This window comes from Mandrillus leucophaeus, unplaced genomic scaffold, assembly GCF_000951045.1.
Source record: "Mandrillus leucophaeus isolate KB7577 unplaced genomic scaffold, Mleu.le_1.0 Scaffold264, whole genome shotgun sequence".
Lineage (NCBI taxonomy): Eukaryota > Metazoa > Chordata > Mammalia > Primates > Cercopithecidae > Mandrillus > Mandrillus leucophaeus.
In genome coordinates, this window is record NW_012102743.1 from 1,274,182 (window position 1) to 1,279,386 (window position 5,205).

General features: G+C 40.1%; 1 protein-coding gene across 5 annotated transcripts in view; it reads right to left on the bottom strand.

Annotated features, from left to right (window-relative positions):
* The window catches only part of LTBP1 (latent transforming growth factor beta binding protein 1), a 398,449-nt gene that overhangs the window by 218,638 nt on the left and 174,606 nt on the right, over positions 1-5,205 (bottom strand). The gene's annotated exons all lie outside the window — the stretch shown is intronic.

The window sequence follows — 5,205 nt, forward strand, 5'->3', positions numbered from 1 at the left end:
GCATTAGCCCCTAACGAGAGAGCCAGCCTGTCCTCTGAAGCCAAGCAATGACTTTCTCTCTAGCTATGAAAGTCCCAGATGGCATCTTCTTCCAGTATAAGGCTGCCTAGTACAGCCACCTTTATCAATGACCTTCTGGACAATTTGCTGCAGCTTCTGCATCAGTACTTGCTGCTTCACCTTGTACTTTTGTGGTATGCAGATAGCTTCTTTCTTTAAACCTCATGAACCAACCATTACTAGTTTCAGATTCTTCTTCCTCAACTTCCTCACCTCTCCAAGTCTTCAGAGAATTGAAGAGAGTTAGGACCTAGCTCTGGATTAAGCTTCGGCTGAAGGGAATGTTGGTGGTTCTAGACCTCTCTCAAACATTCTCCGTATTAGCAACAAGGCTGTTTTACTTTCTTATCATTCATGTACTCTCTGGAGTAGCACTTTTAATTTCCTTCAAGAACTTTTCCTTTGAATTTACAACTTGGCTAACTGAGGCAAAGGCCTAGCTTTTGGCTTATTTTGGCTTTCAACATGCCCTCCTCACTAAGGTTAATCATTTTTAGCCTCTGATTTAAAACCAGAGATGTGGCCGGGCTCAGTGGCTCAGGCCTGTAGTCCCAGCACTTTGGGAGGCCGAGGAGGGTGTATCACGAGGTCAGGAGATCAAGACCATCCTGGCTAACATGGTGAAACTCCATCCCTACTAAAAATACAAAAATTAGCCAGGCGTGGTGGCGGGCACCTGTTTTCCTAGCTACTCAGGAGGCTGAGGCAGGAGAATGGCATGAACCCGGGAGGCAGAGCTTGCAGTGAGCCGAGATCATGTCACTGCACTCCAGCCTGGGCGAGAGAGCAAGATTCTGTCTCAATAAATAAATAAATAAATAAAGTGAGAGATGTGTGACTCTTCCACTTGAACACTTAAAGGCCATTGTAGTATTATTAATTAGCCTAATTTCAATATTGTTGTGTTTCAGCCAATAGGGATGACTGAAGAGAGGGCAAGAGATGGGGGAACAGCCAGTTGGTAGAGCAGTCAGAGAATACACATTTATCAATTAAGTTTGCCATCTTATATGGGTGTGCTTTGTGATGCCCCGAAATAATTACAATAGTAACAAAAATCACTTATCACACATCTGCGTAACAGATATAACAATGAAAAGGTCTTGAAATATTGCAAAAATTACCAACATGTGACAGAGACACAAAGTGAGAACCTGCTGTCAGAAAAACTTGCTTGCCAATAAGCAGGGTTGCCATAAGCTTCATTCAATTTGTAAAAGACACAAAGAGCTAAGTGAGGTGCAATAAAACAAAGTGTGCCTGTAAATTATGAACATCATGGAATTTCACCCCTAAAACTTTCAGCATTCATCTATTAAGAATAAGGACATTTTCCTGCTGGGTGCAGTGGCTCACGCCTGTAATTCTAGCACTTTGGGAGGCCGAGGCGGGTGGATCACCTGAAGTCAGGAGTTCAAGACCAGCCTGGGCAACATAGTGAAACCCCGTCTCTACTAAAAATACAAAAATTAGCTGGGTGTGGTGGTGCATGCCTGCAACTTCAGCTACTCAGGAGGCTGAGGCAGGAGAATCCCTTGAACCAGGGAGGTGGAGGTTGCAGTGAGCTGAGATCACACCACTGCATTCTAGTTTGGGCCACAGAGTGAGACTCTGTCTCAAAAAAAAAACAAACAAAAAAGAATAAAGACATTTTCCTACATAATTGCAATACCATTATCACACATAAGAAAACTAATAATGCCAAAATATCATCTAATGACATTTCCCAGGGTTTGAATGTGTCCCCCACAGTTCATGTGTTAGAAACTTAATCCCCTGAAAGCAACAGTGTTAGGAGTACGGGACCTAATAAGAGGGTCTTCCCTCATGAATGCATTAATGGCATTATCTTGGGAGTGGGTTAGTTATCACCAGAGTGGGCTTGTTACAAAAGCAAGTTCAGCCCTGTTTTGCTCTCTCGTGTTCTCTTGTCCTTCTGCTATGGGATGACTTAGTAAGGAGGCCCTGGCCACATGCTGGCACCTTGATATTGAACTTCACAGCCTCTAAAACAGTGAGAAATAAATGTCTTTTCTTTATAGATTACCCAGTCTGTGGCATTCTGTTACAGCAACACAAAACGGACTAACACAGAGCTCACGTCCAAATTTCCCCAACTATTCCCAAAATCTCTTAGATCTGGCTTTTTTTTTTAATCAAGATTTAATTAAGGTGAATATATTATACTTATTTTTTGTGTCTCTGTAGTCTCTTTCTACAAACATCATCTCACTTTCTTTTACACTCTGTGTTTTTTTTTTTTTTTTTAAGAAACCAGGCAATAATGCCCTATATTGTAAATGTCTGATTGTTTTTTCTGTCTGAATGTGATGTTTTTAACTTGTTTCTTTACCCTTCATATTCCCTATAAACTTGGGGTTAAGTCTAAGGGTTTGATTAGATTCAGGTTAGATATATTTGGCAAGAATGCTTCATAGGTAATTCTGCAAACTCTATACTGTCTCACAGCAGGAGGCACATAGGTCAGACTGCCCCACTATTAATGATGCTGAGTTGACCACTTGGTCAAAGGGGCTTCCTGACACTCTGACCTTGCCAGCAAGTCATTTATACTACACTATGCCTCAGATTTAAGAGGCTTAATATTTGCGCAAGAGCCTGCCAAGAATCCTAAGCTATTTTACTTCTCTGATCTCTTCTGACAGCTCTTCCTTGCCCATTTCTTGTACTGTTCTCTTTCCTCTGTTTAATTACTCTCCCTTTCTGCTCTGTGAGCTTGGTTTCCTCATCAATCATCCATTTTCCTCCACCATCCAAACAGTTCTGAAATTCTACTCTACAAAGCTTTCCTGAATTTAAATACATTGATCACAGTTCATCTTGAGTTTTCAATCCCACGTTTACTACCTAATTATTAGAATGTGCCACAGAAACAAGGGCTATCTCTGTCAAATTTATTTTGTATATGACCTCTCATAGCAATATATACACATAGATGTTTATTGGTAACTGTTGCATTAAAAGTCTCAATGGTTGACATTTGCAACTAATAAGAGGGCTCCACTGAGCAAACAATAGTGAGCATTTATCCAGGGTTTTGTTTTTGTTTTTGATTTTCTGCCATTTAAAATCTACCTATAACTCCTGATTATAGCTACGTTTGCAAACCAACCACAGCAAGAAAGCACAAATGTTTTCAAACTCCTTTGTAGGATTGTAGGATACACCTAAACACTATTGATTATTTGTCAGTAATGTATTTTTTAAATGCCTGGTTCACCCTAATTGCACAAATTAATTGGGCAGCCTTTGGCATCCAGCAACATTCCTCATGAACAGGAAGACCAATAAATATATACTGAGAATGCTTTCCAAAAAATAGGTCTTATTTTGAAGCTGTGTATGAGTGAATACATATGCAAAATGAATTAAGAATTGAGATCACTGTCTGGATCTTTTAGACCAAAAGTCAGAGATGTATGCAGATAAGACAAAAGTATCCCGCTGAGTTTTAATTATTTGGGTAATTCCATCAATTAGCCAATTCATTTCAATTGTATACTCTAGGCTTACAAGTCAATAGTATCTTTTCATCTTTTCTTGTCAGCAATCGCCTAATATTGTACAAGAATAACAAGTTTGTTATGCCTCATTTTCTTGCTTTTTATCATCTGTGTTCCAACTTGGAAACGGGGAGGAAGGTACTGGGCACACAATTTTAAAAAGATCTGCTTTTTCCTTTCTCCCTGACCAACCTAAGCTGGAATGACTAAACAATGCAAATGGCACCAAATTTGTCCTCCCTCTCCAACAGCAGTTCAGCGCAAAGCTGTGAAGTGTATAAAGTTTATCTTCAGCCCCACTGTCTTTGTCAAAACCTACCCTCAGCATAAACATTGTCTTTACTTTTAAGCTACATTTAAATTGATGGTGTTCCTTCTCCCAAAAGCATTTGCAAAACTGGGGAATGAAAAGCCACGTTAGGTCCCCTGTAGTCGCATTTCAGGTGTCCACAGGCCAATGAGGGCTGTGTTTGTGGGATCGATGCTGTCCCTGTCTTACTGAAAGCGCATGATATAAAAACAGTCATGGTAGATGGTTGCTTAAGTTTGACTCTATCTTGATAAATATTCTCTAAGCTAATATTTGCATAGTTCTACAATATTTGCAAAGCAGGGCTCACAATTATCTTGATTAATCTTAACAAAGTCTCATGAGCCCCATGTCTTATCTCTACTTTGCAGATAAGGAAGCTGCTTCCCTCCTACCAAGTGCTGGGTTTACAGCTCTAATCAAGGTCTTACAACTCCACAAGGATGCTCTTTCCATTCCCACATGCTGCCTTCCATTCAGGTCTACAATCTTCCCTCCTTCTCCTAGAAGAAAGGTGACAATCCTACCATTGATTTAGTACCTAAAAGTGTTTCCCAGGTGTCTAAAGCAGGGACAATTAGTTCTATTACCCCCAAGTATTTCACATGCATATATACACACACACGATATATTTTTAATATTCAAGACATAGCAGAGGAATAATAATAAATGTATCTCATCTAGTCTTCTCATGAAGGGTTTAAACCATAACCAAAAGACAGGAGGGAAACCACAGAATGAAGCCTCCATCATTATCACATAATGGAGTGCACGAACCAACACTTTTAGGTTATCTTCACCATGCACATTCAATGATAAGCTTTAAAGAAAATTTTGCCTTTTTCTCACTTTATGATATAAATATAGGCCTAAAGTTATACTTCAAGCAACTCCTGCACTATACCTTGCAATTTATGATTTTTTTTTCCTTCTTTTGAGACTGAGTCTTGCTCTTGTCACCCAGGCTGGAGTGCAGTGGTGTGATCTCAACTCACTACAACCTCCACCTCCCATGCTCAAGCAATTCTCCTGCCTCAGCCTCCCAAGTAGCTGGGATTACAGGTGCCTGTCACCACACCTGGCTAATTTTTGCATTTTTAGTATAGATGGGGTTTCATCATGTTGGCCAGGCTGGTCTTAAACTCCTGACCTCAGGTGATCCACCCGCCTCAGCCTCCCAAAATGCTAGGATTACAGGCATAAGCCACCGCACCTGGCCTGAATTTTTATAAGAAAATAAAAGATAACATGAAATATTACTTCCTGTCAAAGATGACATGAATTATTATTGCACAATGAATTCAAAACTCA